The following is an 18642-nucleotide window of genomic DNA, read 5'->3' as shown; positions in this document are numbered from 1 at the left end:
TGCGCTTACCACTGCCTCCTTTCGCACGCGAGGTTTCGAACTCGGTTCGAGCTCTTCGCGCCAACCGTGACGTGCTCAACCACACGGTGACCTCACTGCCGGACGTGACGACACCGACCGCTTGAAAGCAAACGCACACTTCCGGAGGTGTGAGCGGGCGCTCAGCCAATGAGCTGGCTGGGTAACGTGATCGAAAAGCGGACCCAGCAATAGCGGAGCCAGCCGGGAGCCGCGCCGCCGACACACCCTCTATTCCGGGCTCTGCTTGCTCCTCCGCCGCCGGCTTCTCCACCGCCGAGCGTGTCCGCGGCTCGCGTCTGCTGCCTCGGCAGAATCCGACGGTGTGCAGCTACTCTACTTACTACCTACCGCCGAAGCACGCAGCCACACCGGTGAGTTAGCCCCTGCTTTTTTTTATTTCTACGTGTGAAAGAACGCTATTGTTGATCGCTTTGCGAAAGCAGCGTTGTGGCGCCGTTTGGCTCCCCGCGGTCTGCGCTGCGCGCGGCCATGGCGACGGCGGGATCGCGGGATCCGCTGTAACGGGGTCGAAGCTCGCGCCGCGGCGTGCGGCTCGGTCCCCGGTTTCCGGCCTGTACAGCTGGCCGGCAACAGGAACGATGGCAGCTACTGTACGCGCTCAGCTTAGCGGAAACGTTGCTTTCATTGTATCGTACGCGGCTGAGGCATTGGGCCGCTGTGTACCGATGACTACAGCGCGCCGGCGAGCGGTGCACGCCGATCGATATGCCACGGGTGGAATACGTAAACGGTGCATTTCGTCGGAAGACACCCGACTATGATAATAATTTTTTTTAATGTTGTACTGGCGATTTGACATCCGCCATCTGGTCTCTGCCGAAGTGGGTTTGGAATATTTGTTTTTAGGAATGCTGAAATTTCGGTGAAATTTCAGGACCGTGCGTTTTTGCGTAGTTGTCTTTCCAAGATCGCGGCTGCTACCGCGGCCGAGCTCTGAGTTTTCGAAGCAGTGCAGAAAATCTCAAGGGGCTCATGTCTGGAAGAACTATATAATGCAACCTGATGCCCGTTACTGGCGATGAAACGGCGCAAAATCTCCAGACCGGTCTATCTATCCGCCGTGTATCGGAAACCAACTGCTCGACCACAGTTCGTTTACAAAAAAATGTTGAACTCCCAAATGGGAATTTTCGGATAATGTGCAGCATTCTTACCAGTCACTCCGCTATACATTGATCCCCTTTAAAATAAGCTTCACTACACACACCTTTACATTGCTAGGAAGAAAACTCCAGGTGAATATGATCAATCTTGCAGCAAACTATGAGGGCCCCCGGGCCTTTTATTAAATACCTCCATATGACCCCATGCACAAAATCACTTTAAAGTCGGCCTCACAGCTATACTCAAGTTCACGGTGGGGAAATTTTTTTTAAAATTCAAAGTCGATCTAAGCCAGTGGTTCTCAAATGGGAGTCCGCGAACCGCAGGGGGTGCGCGAGGGCATTTGAGGGGTGGTTTGGGCTAGTTGGTGCATACTAACGGAAATTCAAAACAGCGCAAGAAGACGGGACAAGAAACGACGACACACGGCGCTGACAAAGATCGTCTTCGCGAGCAGGCAAACACACTAAAAACAGGCACTGGCAGCAATCTTGCCACACATTGTCACGACCACGGGTGCTCGCCCAAATTCCACGATACGCGTGTTGCACGAACGAATAAGGGTCAGCGTGAGCGTGAAATCTATGAAGCTTGCCTCATGCACAAGGCAGGCGGTGATTGAGTTAGTAAGCCGTCTGTTGAATTACTAAGTAAGGAAAATCCGCTATCTGGATTCATAAAAAAAAAAGAAAAAAACAAAACAAGCTTTACTGTTAAGGATTGTCTTTCCTTGCATCGCTCCTCTGGCCACGTCTTATATCGCTGCGCTGTATCAGCATTGCTAATATTTGGTCAATGCACGTGTATAGATCTGATGTTTTGTGTCTATTGGTCGATGCGCTTCATTTTTATCATGTGTCCCTGTCGCCTTCCTTCCTTGGGTATATTTCGCAAGCCGCGGAATAAACCGACCAATTGCTAGTCAAGCGCCGTGTGTCGTCGTTTCTTGTCCCGTCTTTTTGCGCTGTTTTGAATTTCACTTTTCACTCCCGCTATTGTTTTCTCGATTTTGCCAGTACGTTATCTCATTACAAAAAAGTGGCTTCGCCGCATTACATATGCGTTTAGTTTCTCCGTGTAGCTGGTATTTTGACATCTGCTTTTTGCGCAACACGCCAGCTATGAGAAGAAAAAAAAAACACAGAAAAGGCAGCATATAGGTATTTAGAAGAATTTTATGAAGACCAAATTGTTTAACTGTAACGCGCATTGTCATTAACGTCAAGCATAACGGGCGGACATCGGATAAGTGTGTGGGCGACGTAAGCTGCAAGAACATATTGTTTAACATTATGACACCGGTCAACATATGCTCCGCCGTGGTGTTCTTGATCACTTTCGCAAGCCCAAAAGGGTTCCCCGCGTCAGTCATGACTTACAACCACTGATCTAAGCGGTCTGATATCAAAGCATGAAGGCTGTGAGCCTTTTCTTGAAGCATTTTCTTCCGCAACGGAAGTGTGAAGCCAAGTTTTACGTGCAAAGCGGATTTTTGCGTGTGGTCGCCAAAGAATTTTTACTAATTAAAGTGGTAATGGCTGCCATGGCGCCTTTTCCTGCTTAGGCGTGAGAATTCGATTTGTATCACCCCTTAAAACCTGTACGCGGAAATAATGTGGCCCCTGCAAAAATCCGCGGCTGGCAGCGACATCTGTCAATAGATAATTACATCAGGTAGATTTAGAGGGGTACTTTTTCTCGGCGACTGTCTGTCACCGCGTGCATGTCCGTGCTTCCGTCTCCGTGGGTCTGTCTGTCGCCGGTAGCACGGCGCATGCGCTGCCGATCACGGATCTTGAAAGCAAAACTGTTTTGCCACTTAGGGAGATGCGGGTATCGAAATCACACCACCAGAGTGCTTCGGAAGCAGGAATTATAGCTACTCGGTCACGAGTTCATGCCGTTAGACAAGCTCTAATTGCTGGTTTTGCGTTAGGTTTTGAAGCCTGTAATGTGCAGGCCGAGCAGTCAAAAGTGAACATCATGATGAGTTGCAGGCCTACGCGCAGCTGGATAAAGGAACACGGGAACTCTGTGCGCTGCTGCTATAGACGCATTCTCACACAAACATGCTCCGCGTGACACGTGGTACATCTGGACGGCAGCCTGCCCTAGGCCAATGCCTGCATAATAAACACGTAGCACGTGCCCACGCTTGGAATTTTGCTGTTATCGTTTTTAAAGCTGCAACAAGAGAACTTCCCGAATGAAATGCTGCTGCCTTTGGAAAGTAATTGTGATCGTGTAGCCGTAGGTCGCATCACCTTAGAGTAGTGGTTTATTGATTGCTTTTCAGCGCTTGGGTTTTTTCTGCCGCGGCCTCGATTTACTGATTTTCTCAACATTTGGATACAAATATTCGAGGTTTTACGCGCCGAGGTGCACCGTAGTCGAGGATTATTCGACACGGGGGCATCTGTCATTTTTCAGCTGAATGAAAAAAAAAAAAAAAACGGACGCGGTGCCTGGGATCGAACCCGCGTCCTTGAGCTCAGCAGCAGATTTACTACCACTTGCGTATGCGTGTGTCTCAGAGGGTCCGTAACGTGAAATTCTGAATCTAACGTTGCACACTACGCAAGAAAGAACGAACAGTAAAGTCACTTGTTACAAATGAAAACACGCGGCGTTCTAACGCGGCGTTCTAACGCGGCGTAGTAAGTACGTGGGAGGCTCGTTTCACTCGTATACGCTTAAAATCGTTCTACGGCGTTATTTTATCGTTTGCGTTCGAAGTATTGAGCCATTCGGGCTCGCTTTCAAAAAGGGAATACATGCCTCCTCGTCACGGGATTTGCTTCTCTCGCCTGCCGAAACGTGCCCCCGAGTGACGTATAAGCGCGTTGATCTTGAATTGTAATTCCGTTATTTGGACCAGCTGTGATCGCGCATACGGGGGCGGAGCCCCTGCCGCCGTGCCCTTTTCTTCTAAGATGACACGCGTTCCGGCGCCGTTGCTACTTCAGGAACGGTCTTGGTCGGTAGCCTTTCAAGGAAAAAGAAAACAAAACGTCGTAGCAACACCCCGATTGCCGAGCCCACGACCTTTCACCTATTCGCGGGCGCCGTTACACGTCTCCTTCCCCTCTCTATTGAATATTTCCTAGAAACGGTTAGACCGGTGCCTTCAAGTTAATTGATATTGTTCAGCATGTATCATGCGCCTGCAACACGAGTGAAAATGGGTAATCGTCGAGATCTTCAACGCTGTTTCTGAAGTGCACGGTAGATGCGTGAGGGCGGCATTGATTAAACTTTCCGATGACGTACAGTCTTGGTGAAACTTTTAGAGGCCACGCTAAAGATTTCTGGGTCAGAAAGAACTCAAACCATAAGCTTAATGTTTAACTGTGGCCAAAATATTTTATGGCAGTAAAAAAGAAAGGTGTTTTCTTTAGCTTTCTCGCATGAAAAAGTTCGGCCTTACTCCAAAGGCAAGCTTGTACATTGAATTGTTTGAGGCCTTTCCACTTTCGGCATGGCATAGAAAATTTTCACAAATACTGCAGGTTACGAGCGTACGCGTTTCATTCAACACCACCTTTAGCACACAGGAATGACAATGCCTGTTAATTTTGAAGCTCTTACCCGTCACCGCGGTGGCTCTGTGGCTGAGGCGTTGCGCTGCTAAGCAGGAGGACGCGGGTTCGATTCCCGGCCGCGGCGGCCGCTTTTCTGATGGAGGCGAAAAGCAAAAACGCCCGTGTGTACGAGATTTCGGCGCATGTTAAAGACCCCCAGGTGGTCAAAATTAATCCGGAGCCCTCCAATACGGCGCGCCTCATCTCGTGCGTTGCGTCGGTGCGTTATACTCTACAATCAATCAATTAATTTGAAGCTCTTGAAAAGCTTTCTATTTATTTCCCTTGTTCGTCTATTTATCTGGTTGTTCGTCGAACAAATTTCGTTCGCATTGTCTGCATTTATTCGCTTATTTGTTGGCCTTAATCGAAGCCTCGTCCCAAGTTGCGAAGGGTGCTGGCGCTTTTTGTTTGTTCATCGCGTCTCCTCGGCAGTACCTCGTTTGTTTTGCATATGCATCCCAGAATCATAACCCAGGCTTTGAGGGTCCATTCGCACATTGGCAAGGAGGACCGAACTGATGGGAACTGATGACCAGTCGGCGGTCTCTGTAGTGGATGGTTGATGGGCATACCCCGAATGATTCCGAGTTTTGCATCTGATTGCAGAAATATGTGTTAACGCGGAAAACTTGAGCGTTGCATGCACCTGCTGATTGCAATCACTAAAAAAACAAAACACCGAGCAGTTGCACTGCCGAGTGCAAGGTACAGTCGTTGGCGCGTCGTACGCATGCGTAAGTAATTATTTTTTCAGCTTCGTTTCCCTGATCTTGGGCGTGCGCTTTCTGCACGAGCGCTGCAATCGCGCGCGTCTGAGCGGCACTTGGCACGTCGCCAAATATACGCAGGAAGCCAACATGCCAATGTTTTTTTTTAACCGGTGATGTGCGGCGACGTTCAAGCCGACACGCGTCCCTCGCATCCTTTTTTTATTTAGTTGTTCTATTTTACTCGCTCGCGTATGCTACAGTCGCCGAAGTGGAGGTCAGGGTCGCTCCTCCGTATCGGTTTCTCTGTTTTGTCTGCGCCTCACCGCAGAACTCGTGGCCCAGTCTTTGTAGCGCATGTGTATACAGAGCCTCTATACTCAGACGCGGAGGCCCTTCAAGCGGTCGCCGCCGCGTATCCAACCAGTTTAACCACGCCGAAGCTTCGCACATGTAAACAAAGTCAGCTGTAAAAAGTGTTCTGTATATAATTAGCGGTAGCTTGCGTTTAACGCCGTTGAGAAGTCGTTGAAGCTCGTTGCTGCTACTTGTCGCCCACTCGCACCAATGTAGGCGATGAGGGTAACGACAGCGACAAGCGTGCGTATCTTGATCCAACAGACCCGAAACGTTGCGATTTTTGTGGTTATTCAGTCTATGTTGTGAATAAGAGGATATTACGGAAATATAGAAGACGGAGGACATGACCGAAGCGTCATCACGAGCACTCAAGAACGATGCAGGGTGAGACAACGTGTGCAGACAAAGATGTCGCCGCAGACAATACTTTGTAGCAGTCGCGTTCGTTTCCTTCGAAGGCAACGTCGTGATTTTTTTTTCGATTCGTTGTGTCCCTCTGTCGCGTTTTATTTTCTTCCAGGGCCATTCGAAATTATTTCCTAGAGCGGGGTTCAGTGGATGATGCAGCTAACGGCCTCTGGTTCTAATCTTCCGTCACCGACCTGCATATTTTTTTTCGGGCAGGTTGGTGCTAATTACTCCCATCTCGGCCATTCAGAGCAAAAACACGCACACAAAGAATTAGGGTTTCCTTGTATTCCTCTTTTGTGTCAATTTCTACTTTGTTTGGTCGCCGGTGATTTGCACACTCATAGACATGAAGGACCCCCCTCTCTCTTTCCCCATAGATGCGCATATCGATAAAAAGTCACCGCAATCGCTGATTTTGGCCCGTTCAGGACAGTTCATTGGAGGCATCGACTGGTATTGACAGCGCTAGGAGGCAAATTTTGGGTCCACGTTTGACGCACAGTCTGTGTCAAAATTCTCCTGGCCAGGCCGAAAGTGCGCAGGCTTAAAAAAAAATCAATGTACAAGCTTGCGTCCCGCGCAAGGCTGCAAAGTCTTATGCCGGAAAGCTAGAGGAAACACCTTTATTTCTTACTGCCATAAAATAATTTTGCCACATTTAGAGGTAAAGCTTATTCTTCGGATTCTTCGTGGTGCAGAAGGCTTAAGATTGACCTAGAAAATTTTGACAAAGGGTGTACGTTAGGATGGCCGGCCTGGCCAGTCTCGCTAAGCTCCGAATTCTGTCCCTTCCCTGCAACCCTCTTCTCTTCCTCCTTTTTGACGAGAACAGCGGCCGATCAAGAAGTAGTACTTTTAAATAAATGAATTTTCATACGCACACCAGCTCGCCCACACCTTTTTAGTTGTTTCGTAAGTGGTTTTTTATACAGTACGTACACAACACTCTTTTCCTAATAAGAGTCTCAATTGGGATATATGGCCCGTCCTGTGCCCCTCTGTTGCTCCCCCGTGTACGTTTGGTTTCCTGCCGTCATAGCAGGGAAGTCAGGAATCGCATACGAGTGCTGAGGGCGCCTTGTAAAAATGGCCTGGCGCAAGTTCAGTCCCCATTGCTGTGCCTGCTTTTCAGCTGGAAGCGAAAAGAAAGAAAAAAAAAAAAAAAAAAAAGACCCGCTCGTGTGTCGAGATTGCGGCGCACTTTAAATAACCCCGAATGGTAAAACGTATTCTGGAGCCCTCCGCTACGGCGTGCCCCACAGCCCAGGTGCATAGCTACGCGTGTTGTACCCCAGAAATTTGAATTTTAACTAGGTGCGTCGCTAGTATTAAGCCCACGATGGAGGGAATAGTTGCCTCGCATCGTGCGCTATACACCGCGACAGGAGTTCGGCGCTGTAATGTGTACATGTGACAATACGCGAAATACCGTGAGCGCGTGCGGTTCAAGCCAGCTGTTTGCCTACACTCGCGCGCCGAGCAGTCATCATCTAGGTGAAAGCAGGCCCTTCGCGTCATTCCCAGAAGGCGAATCGCACGATCACGTCCTTCTACGTGGCTATAGACCCGAGAAGGTCAGGTGTTGGACGTATCAAGATGGGGTTGGGAGTCGGAGGCGGCTTCTAGCTTGGTCACCTGAGCGGCCTTGCGTGAAGAACGCACTGTATTCGAGCGCTGCGTCAGGGACTGCAGCCATCTCGGTGGCCCCGGTCGTGCGCTGTTTTGGCGGATGTCACTTGACGTCGCCGTTTGGCAAACAACGCGCGGCGCATGAACGAGGGAGAGGTCATTACGCGAGAGAGCTAGAGGGTTGGCCGTACCTCCAGTCTCGGGCGTAGGCGAATGCACCTGCTGCTCTCCGGGGTACGGTGTGTGTTCGCGGCCGACGTAAATATAGAACGAAATTCGCGGTCGTCCCGAACGCCCAGGAATGAAAGTAGGGAACGCTAGGAAAGCTAGATCTGGCGAGCTGCACCACTGGCGCTGCCTTCACGTAATTTTTTCTCGAGCCTCCATGCAGACTGGCATTGCTCCAGTGATAGAAGACAACTCCGCGTAGTAAGTCACGCGCCTCCAATGGGTTTTGTTCCCTGAGTGGAGAATGAAAAGCCTCTAACAGTCTGGCGGCTGAGCAGGAGGTCTCTTTTTATCATTTATGTCCATTTAACAGGTACTGCAGTTCACGTGAAGACAAAGGAAGTGGCATGCGAATATGCAAAAAAAGTGGGTACGAATGAAACACGACATCTTCAGTCGATGGGAAGAAATATACGCCTTGAAAAGCAAGCAAATAGGCTTGACAAGAAAAAAAAATCACTTTACCCTTCCGAAGGAAAGTTGAGAGAAGCGCCAAAAGTTTCGTCCAATTCAAAGAAAGTCCGTCCAATCGATCGTCAAACCTTGAAAGACCCAAATCGCAAACGAAAAACGAACCCATGTGCGATTATTTTTCGCTCACTAAGTAAACGCACCTACAAATGATCTAAATGTATACCGATGCGTGGTTTACGAGATAAAGGTATACTATTGCACGCATTCTTCGTGATAGATGCGTGTGTTGTCTTATCTAGAACCGTTCATTTTTCGGGAATTTCAAGTAACAGTTTTGGCATGATGGGAGCTCGGTTTCAACCACGCGCCGTGGGTCCAGAGCTTTTCGGTCAGAGCTTTCCGGTCGACCAACCGGTCTATGAGGGAATGCATTAGTTTTTTTGACAGAACGCCATCGGTCTCACTTAAAAAGCTTTCGCTTTAAAAATGGCAGGAAACTCCCTGGGGAGGATTGTCGGGCCTTTTTCCGGGGGTAACATAAGCTGCCTGATATTAAACTAGCAAGGCTCCTGGGGCCTTCTATTCAATGCCCAACTGATAATAACCGCATGGAACGCTATGTACTGATGCCTTGTAAGGTCTGCTTTACTGCTGTGACAACTGCATTGCTATGAATACATGTTTCAAAGGAAATATATGGAGTCTAATGTCAAAGTATGAAGGCCCCAGCGACTTTAATAATAGCTGAAGTCCCCATGTATACCTACAAAGCGTTATAAACAGTGCTATTTTAAAGCCGGCTTCACTACTATACCCAAATACATTCCTGGGAAAGACATCTCTAACAGGCAACATGCCTCCAGACCCTATGTAACTAAGCGCTTGTCTCTGTTGTCGTTCTTTCGTCCCTTGTGTACTTCTGGCGCTTTTCTCGTCAGCTATGGAATACTAACTTGCATAGAAGTCCGCATTAATCTACGCAGGAAGCGCTACGCATTGCGCCCTTGAAATGTTCGTTTCACTGCTGCACGCAAGTGCACTGCCTGGAAGACATTTTAGGGGCGATGTAGATGGGGTTAGAGGGCGGACACGAAATTTCAAAGCTGGGATAGCTATGTAAAAGGCTTCATTTGTATATGGAAATAGCTCTCAGCAAGCTGCAACAGTGACTGTTCGGTATAACATATTTTAAATTAATTTTAATCTTTGCGCGCATGAACGGATACCCTTTCGCAATCGGCATCAGGATGACGCCATCTACTACTCCTCCTGGTTCCAAATTGCCGACGTGAGGGCTCCCGTCACGTGGCCAACGCGCCGGCTGCGGTTGACACGCGCTGTTCCGCCGTGTGTACACGTAACGGTTTTGGGACTGACGTCATGCTGCCCAGACCCGGGCAGGGGTGCGACGAGAACGGTGACGTCACGAGCGCCCTCCTCTCATGGCGGCCGCCTCGCTGTTCGTTTAGGCGAAACCGAAACTGACACAAATAAACGAGGCTGTAAATAATTATTTACGCTGCTGTCGACCGTATCATGTGCCATTCTATGATAAGTGGGCTCGTAGGCACTTATAGCAGCGAAAAAAACTTTTCGTGTCAGTGGGCCTCCTCGATTATCAGTCCCGGATCGTCCGCGGACTGCCCGAGACGCGACCCGGCGCTCGATTTTCCCATGTATTCCTATGGGGCTTCCGGTCCGAACGCAGTCCTCGGACTGCCCGCGGACCGTCCAGGACTGATAAATCGAGGAGGCCCAGTACTGGAAAATATGACGTCATGATTTTGTTATCCTGCGAAAGTGGGACTCATCAAGCGTTACACATGGCCAGACAAGTCTCCTCTTTCAGTCCACATAGAAACCACTACGCTTTAATTTAAAATAAATGCGCGAGAACAGAAGGAAAGTAAATGAATAACACTGAACCAAGATTATATCAACGCATTAAAATTTTTTGCTCGTTGCACGTAATAGGCGCCTTTCCAAACATTATGGGCCCAAAACGCACATAGGGTCAATGTGTTCCACTCTTCAACAGTACGAGGAAGGGAACGCTAGTGGGATCAAGAAATAGGGTCGGGTTTGTGGCCGTGGGTGCTTCTGGTCAAATGAGATACCGTATTTGCACGATTATAACGCGCTTCCGGTCTTAACGCGCAGGTACGTTTATGTAGGCAAATTCGAAAAAAAATAATTTGGTCTGGCAGGAGACATGTTATTTGATGCGTGCAACTGTAGCCTCAAAAGCTTTGTGCTTCGTAAACTTGCCTATACAGCTTTTTCTGGCATTAGAAGTGGAGCGGGCAACATTTTTCAATTTTAAGTGTCTGTACCTTCATCATTTTACACGTGACGGGCGGTTGGTTACTCACTGGATGTTGACGGATTGCTTTGTATGGCAATGAGTTAGATTTTGGGAGGACTTGGAGTCCTTGGCGATACAGCTTGCTGCGTTGAAGCCGATTTCGGTTTTGAGCCCGATTGCAACGCGCGAAGAAACAAAGGTGCGCGTTATAATCGTGTAAATACGGTAAGCGGGGCTGCAAGCAAGGTTCAGGGTTAACATTGAATTATTGCGAATAAAACGAAAACAAACTTCAGCCGAGCAAGCTGCTTCCTGTTTTCTAAGGTCCTAATCCTTTTGTTAGTCATACGAACCGATGGCGAAGTAGAGCTACATTACCTCTTAAAAATGAACAGTACTGCGTCTGTTTGCATTAGGGTTAACAATTTAAATATAAGCAAGTTAAGATGTCGTCGAGGAATCGGTGTTCTCTAGGGGCTGATGCGAAAAAAATGTTTTTAATGGGACTGAACCGCTAGCTAATATAACTTCTAAATATTTATATTCATGTACCTGTTTCAGTGCATGGCTATTAAACCCGTAAGCAGATTTTAAGAAGATTTAAACAAACGGGTGTAATCGTCTCAGATTTTAGCAGAACAAGCTAATCTTAAAGCTAAGAAATTGGCTTACTAATACCACTGATTGAATGACTCCGTGTCTAGCACATTGTATATCATGTAGTTTGTGTTAATAATCAACTTGTAAACGTCACCAAACTGGGATAAGGAAAGGAAGCTTTGTCTTAGATTAATCGCCACACGATTAGAATCGCATGCCTAGCCGTTCATAGCTAGACTGGAATCCAATGAAGGTTGTACTGAAAGAGAAAGCTGAAATAACCAGCCGTGACTCCATCTTCGCCGTTTTCAGGGCTCTAGTCGATGATATTTCATCCGTGGAGAGAGCTGTTGAAACTGCATACTGAAGTTGGGAAATAGACGCGCTGGCTGGCCGTCATCAAAAAATGTCAGTTAATGTCATCGAGTCTACGACACTTATAAACCGCTGCGGGGCCATCAAATGCCGACGAAAGAACGCTGTACGAAACTTCGTCTAAAACATGCTCATATTGTGGTGATGCAGCCAATGGTACATAAAGGTAAAGACAGAATGATGCAACCTTGTTAAAGTAATTATTTAACAAATGTCGCGCACACTGACAGCAACGCATCCATAATGCACCGGACACAAAAGGAGGCTTTAGTAGGAGCTATTCAGCAGCGGAAATATGAATGCTGCTTCAGGAGGGAAGTTCGGGATCAAAAAATTATTGCGAGATTTATTGTTATATCTTCAATAATTCACGAGCTTCTTTCCTCTCTTTCGCGAACATGATGATAGGCCCAATGCACAGGTCTGGCTTCAGAAGCCCGCAGCACGGTGGTTCTCGCACGCCTCTTGCACACCGCACCAACCGTGCTTCGCGTTCTAACCATTCGGTCATGGAGGAAAGAATACTCAGGAGAGGCCCCTAGCATCCCAATGCATTGCAAAAAGTGGAGGAAGTGACGTCATTTTAATGAGCCCATAGACAGTGTTGCCTAGTTTTTACGGCTGTGGCGGCTAAATCTGGCTAAATGCCACGGACAATTTGACGGCGCTTTGACTGTGGCTGCCTCGCTACGCTGACAACACAGTGCAGTCGATATGGAGTTGTCGTCGTCTGCAATTTGTCCACTACAGCTGATTTCGCGGCGTTTCTTCTACTGCCGTTTCTTTTGTTGTCTAATTTTCCTTCAAAGGCAGCATTCGATGGTTAATAATTGGCGTCGTCGGTGAGAATAGTTGCCGTTCTCTTGCAGCGATAGCTTGTCGATTTCGAGCAGTGGTTTTCCATCCTTATCAGTCTGCGGGTGAGAAGGTGCGCGTTGGAAGCTTCTACAAGTTTTGCCAGGTGTGACCGCCAACCCGGGACCCAACTGCGAGGCATCTTGCAAACCACTGCAGCCACTTATCCACGGGAAGTGAAATTCATCGAAGCTCAGACGCAGCGCTCAAAGACCGCCGTGCTGTGCGGACCCAATCAGTGCTCCCGTCGTCTGCTTTCGCAAGCCGCCCGTACCGCGAAGCCGTTATCAAGCCGGAAACAGCAGAGGCGAATGGGAAAGAGTGCTGGGCTCATTGGGCTCATCGACATGGCGGGTGCGGCTTCAGAAACGTGACATCAGGGCCTCTCCCAAAATTTTCTTTCTTCCATGATCTAAGTGACCACACTTGATTGATTCAGCAGCGGCATTGGGTGCCTGTCGGTACTTTTGTTGTTCACCGGTATAAGGCATTTTGTCGCCGTCATTTCTATTCCATCATGTTTTGCCGCCTACCCTGCCTTGCACTCGCGTCACACTTTGTTTTACAACTTGCAAAATCAGTGGTCGGACGCGTCGGCCAGAGAGAAGCCGCAGCAGGCACTGCTTCGATAATACGTCCCCCTACAGCAACTGCGAGAGCAGTGCTCCGCAGCCAATGATGCTGCCGGCTCGATGCTCTGCTTATTGTTTCTGCGCTTGGTCGTTCTCTGTTCGCCCTCATCTCGGTGCTGACGGAGCGACGACGCAACTTCTTGCCGACATCCCAATTTATTGCGCACAGAATGAAATTAAAAAAAAACAATAGTGGCGGAGATTCAATAACATACAAATGGGTATTGCAAATAAATTCAATTAAAAACACAGTTGAGGATTATATGCGTGCCCAGATTGGTCATGACATCCAAATTCGATTATATGTTGATTACGGCTCAGGAAGAGGGATTGATTGATTGATTGTATTGTTTAACGCGCCGACACAACGCAGGCGATGAGTCGCGTCGAAGTGGAGGGATCCGTATTAATTTTGACCACCTGGGGATCTTTAACGTGCGCAGAAATCTCGTACACCCGGGCGTTTGAGGAAGAGGGAATTGTTGAGAATGAGTGATGCACTTACACAACATTTTTCACACGTACCGCTTCCGTTTATCACTCCCATTGCAGCTATCTCGTTGCGCTACGGGTTCTCAACATCGGGCGCCCCAGTTCTTTGTAAAGCCGCCTTTGCAACCTAGTCATAGCGTCTAGGCCGTTGGCGTGCCTGGCTATCTCGCACAACTTCTGCGTTGTGCAAAAAAGCGAACTTGCACCGCACGTCGTGCGGAGAGCCAGACGATTGCAACCAATACAGCCTTTTGCATTACTGCCACTGGTTGACAGTAATAAAACGGGGAAGGAATTTTCTCGCGAGGATACCCAGACTTCTTGACGTACCCTCACGGATCCCCGGGCGTCCTACGGCGCCAAATTAGAAAACGTCTAGATTAAACCACTTCGGCGGCGCTTCGATTACACAGGACTATGTATCATGTAGCCACACGCCGACAACATTCCTTTGAGTTAAAGCAAATCAAAACTACCAAATTATCGTGCCTCGGTTCTATGCGTGGGTCAAGCCTGGGTTAAATACATTGCCACTATTATTCGCTAGCTTGTAATTATTTAAATTGTGTGAGTATGCTTCAGTTCTAATAAGTTACGATCATCCCTTTCTACAAGGACAATAGCAGTGTCAACGTCAACTCCTTCCTCGCTTACCCTGATGAGGGAGGGTGAGGGATGCGGAGGAGGAGGAGGAGGAGTACAGGGATCCCACTCCTTGATGATGATGATGATGACAGTGGCTGTGCGTCGCCACGTGGCGACGTACCTACGTACAGAATTGATTGATTGATTGTAGGGTTTAACGCGCCGACGCAGCGCAGGCGATGAGGCGCGCCGTAGTGGAGGGCTCCGGATTAATTTTGACCACCTGGGGATCTTTAACGTGCGCCGAAATCTCGTACGCACGGGCGTTTTTGCTTTTCGCCTCCATCAGAAAAGCTGCCGCCGCGGCCGGGAATCGAACCCGCGACCTTGTGCTCAGCAGAGCCTACGTACAGAATTCCCCCCCCCCCCCCTCCCGAAAATAGGGGCGCAGATTTATTCGTATTCTACAGCTGCAAAGGGGAGTGCACTTGTAGCGTATTCGAAGAGGAAAAGTTCACAATCGAGAAAAATCTTATTGTTGGAAAAGCGGGTGAACTTGTTCATTAAGCAAATCCAAGTTTTTTTTTTTTTTGTTCAACCGGCTCGTTTCTTATCATTGATACTTATGACGATACATAGACGAGAGCATATGCGCTTCTGTTATAAGTGATACTGCACGGGCGATGGTGTAGCATTCCTTCTGCGGAAGCGGAGGAGGTGCCCGGGGCCGCCCAGCTGATATGACGCTTCCTCTTCCAAAGCCCGCGCCGAAATGATATACCCCGTGGTAACGGGAGCCCTCCCGACGTCGTCGTCGTCAGGCAGCTCGGATTCCGCCGCTCCCGGCGTTCGAAGGACAGCCAGACGGTGGCGGCATTGCTCACTAGTCGCGATTGCCTTACGGTACGGAGGTCCTAAACCTCAGCTTAAATTAGCGGGGTTACCGCATGGACGACAAAAAATAAATTTGGCAGAAAGTAAAATACCGCATACAACCTAATCTCGTCCGCACTGAGTACCTCTTCTTACACCAGCGGCCGACGACCAGAAACCATGACGTTTGTGTTTTAGAAGCGTGAAAGGCGTAATCGGTTCCAGCATCATCAGATTTAATTGACGTTTAATATTTGGAAGCAAGCCCGGGGTGCGCTTGAAAAACACAGACCAGGCGACCCGGCAACGGGATGCGTTGACACTGTGCAGAGAAACAGCAAACCCTACCTAGGTCGACGCCACGCCCGCGTCGCGGCGCGTAAATACCGTCGATTTGCAGTCATTAATAAAGTTATACATAATCTAATAAAGTTATACATAATATAACCTAATATTTGGAAGCATGAACTGCATAACCCGTTCGTGCCGGATCATGTAGATGCTGCACATGACACGTTATTTTCTTGTGAGTGTGCTGTCTGTCTTTCACGCACCATTTCGGTGAGTTGGTGGCAGCCTTGTCTCCGTTTTTTTAGGTTTGCTTTCCCCGACGCGGTTGTATGTATCGAATAATGAGTAACTTCGCACCCTACACCATGGGACGTGCCTGCAGTTCAGAGCTAGGGAATCTGCTAGGATACATTTACTGAGTCGGTAAATACTCCCGCTTACTGCTTTGATCCCGAGAATTAAGACTGCGGAAGTAAATTATATTCCGCGAAAAATAAAAAATAAAAAAATAAACCATTACGAACTCTCCCTGCACGTTTTCAATATTGCGGCTTCATTTTACTCACGACTACCAATGCGCTTGCGCGTTCTTGACGCCTTTGTACTATGAGATTCTTTAGAGACCTTCTAGAGTGTTCCTTAGACACGTGTCTTTAGCAATGCATACGCTCAACCCGAAATTGCGAAAACGGTTCTTTGCAGTCATGCGACGGCGCGAGTATGCACGGTATTTCCTGTAATTTGAGAAGGATCTTTCGTCGAGAAATCGCCTCTTTGCAGCGGTTTTGGGGAAGTGAACAGCCAAATGCTGCGGGCAATTCGGAGGACGTTGGACAAAGAACTGAGCTTGTGAATGATATAATCTTGATTGGTTTGATTGATTGTGGGGTTCAACACGCCGACACTACACAGGCGATGAGGCGCGCCGTAGTGGAGGGCTCCCGATTAGTTTTGACCACCTGGGGATCTTTAAAAACGCGCGCCGAAATGTCGAACACACGGAGTTTTCGCTTTTCACTTCTATCAGAAAAGCGGCCGCCGCGGCCTGGAATCGAACCCCGCGTGTTTGGGCTCAGCAGGCGCAACGCCATAGGCCACTGAGCCACCGCGGCGGCTATGATATAATTTTTGTTGAGCGGGAGCATCAGCTTCCGGAATTCTGCGGCTTAAGGCTAGCTGAATTGCATTCAGAAATACCCTGGGGTCCCGACATCATGTGAAACTGTGGTAAAATAAACGTTTTTCAATCAATCAATCAATCAATCAATCAATCAATCAATCAATCAATCAATCAATCAATCAATCAATCAATCAATCAATCAATCAATCAATCAATCAATCAATCAATCAATCAAACGAACAAACGAACAAACGAACAAACGAACAAACGAACAAACGAACAAATAAATGAATAAATGAATAAACAAATAATTTTGCGTGGGTTAGAACAAGCGTGTTTTACAGCGAAGTTGTATGCCCGCCCCTCGGTATTTTTTCGTGTCGTGGTCCGTTAGCCAGAATACACTTTGCGGCAAAGCCATCCTTTTCGCGAAAGCAGCGTAGCTGTCAATGTAGTGTAGCTGAAAAAAAATCGTAGTACAATTGGTGGTGTGGTTTTTCTGTGAATGTGAGCCACACTGAAATGCTAGACGTAGTGCGAGGCTCCGCATTGCTTAATTCCTGCGCACTTAGATAGGCGATGGGGCAATGATGCCCTAGAGCAAAGTCCATGGCAAGTTTAGACAACCACGCAAAAATAAAGCGCCTGAGAGTCAGAGCCAAACACCAATGCTCCTACGTGTTTAAAAAAAAAAAATTCACGCAGTTTCACAAATGCTAATGCTCTTTCATCTCGATTCGAGCCGGCTAGGATTCACGTTACCCCACAAGACATGAATCGCACTAATTGTCACTGGACTTGTCCAGAGCGTTTAACCAAGGCCGAGTGGGAATACGGCATGAAATAATAAAAATTAAAGCAGTTCCACTCAACGTGAAGTGTTCAAGTGCGGAACAGGGATTCGCTGGAAGAGCTGTGGCACCCTCTCTTGACTAGTTTCAGTATCAGCCCTGCGTTGATACCGAAAGTAGTCAAGAGAGGGCGCCACAGTCCCTGAAAACGCCTATGGAGACATTGGATTGAGTTTTCAATTAATTTGGGGGTAAATAAGCGTTAATTCATGATTTTTCCTTATTTTACATTATTGCGTACTTATTTGCGGTGAAGCAACGGCAGCCTCCCTGGTAACGGCGCAGCGCAAAGGCCACCATCAACAATTTGCATATAAAAAGTGTGTGCCTCTGTGGCACAATGGGATCAACATAGGCTTCGTAACGCGAGAAACCCAGTTTCAAACCCGACCAGGGAAGCGGTGATCTTTTCGAAGCCTTTGCTTTGGTGCGTGACGCCGGCCGAGTTACGACTAACTAACCAGGTCCCCAAAGTGCTCCGCGCTTACAGTAAACCTTTTGGTCATGCCGCTATAAAGCTACGAGTCCCCACTCCCTTCATCATTTCCTTTTATTCGCACAAGCAGCTGATCCCACGGGGGCTCAGTTCTCTAGTAGAGTGGGCATTAACACAAAAGACTCAAGACAGGTAGAGTCTCTGTGTGCTATGTGGGGGCGTGTCCAAGAATCTCTTAGCCGGGAACGACGAATTTCCGCTGCCCCTAATTGACTCAGGACGAGATGACAAGGCATAAAATTATTTTACAATGGCGTTCCTCCTGGACTATAATTTCGCGTGATAAAACCGACTCCTTTCGTAGAATGTTCAGGAGCTTTGTCGCATCAACGTGCAGCTTTGGCGCGTAAAACCTCAAGATGAACGTTTGCCCTTGCTGAAAGATGTCGCAACATCCTTCTGTTCTAGGCGCGTGGCACCGTATACAGAGTGCGGGTATACTTCTCTCATTTCCTAATTCTTCCGAAGGAAGAAAAGTACTGGAAGCCCAGAAGGATTCAATTCTGCGCGCGTTAACCATACGACCAGTCGTTCAATTGTCGTCGTGTTACGATTTATGTGCTGAGGAAAAGAGGACGCACGGACTATTTAGAGAAGGACAGCCGGAGGCAGATAATGGCGAATCCGAAAACATTGCAGAGAGAGAGAGAGAGAGAGAGAGAGAGAGAGAGAGAGAGAGAGAGAGAGA

At 48.2% G+C, this 18642-nt stretch overlaps 1 protein-coding gene across 1 annotated transcript in view; it reads left to right on the top strand.

The window, feature by feature from the left end:
• Positions 1-205: 205 nt before the first annotated feature.
• The window catches only part of LOC144174585 (major facilitator superfamily domain-containing protein 6-like), a 30535-nt gene continuing 12098 nt past the window's right edge, over positions 206-18642 (top strand). Inside the window, exon 1 of the mRNA XM_077703358.1 lies at positions 206-392. The gene's annotated coding sequence lies outside the window, so the exon portion shown is untranslated. The remainder of the gene's footprint in view (positions 393-18642) is intronic.

The sequence above is a fragment of the Haemaphysalis longicornis genome, unplaced genomic scaffold, assembly GCF_048455015.1.
Source record: "Haemaphysalis longicornis isolate Haplotype H1 unplaced genomic scaffold, Haemaphysalis longicornis Haplotype H1 scaffold_3, whole genome shotgun sequence".
In the NCBI taxonomy this organism is placed as follows: Eukaryota; Metazoa; Arthropoda; class Arachnida; order Ixodida; family Ixodidae; genus Haemaphysalis; species Haemaphysalis longicornis.
Note: the sequence above shows the minus strand (reverse complement) of the source record. Positions and strands in the feature narration are given on the sequence as shown.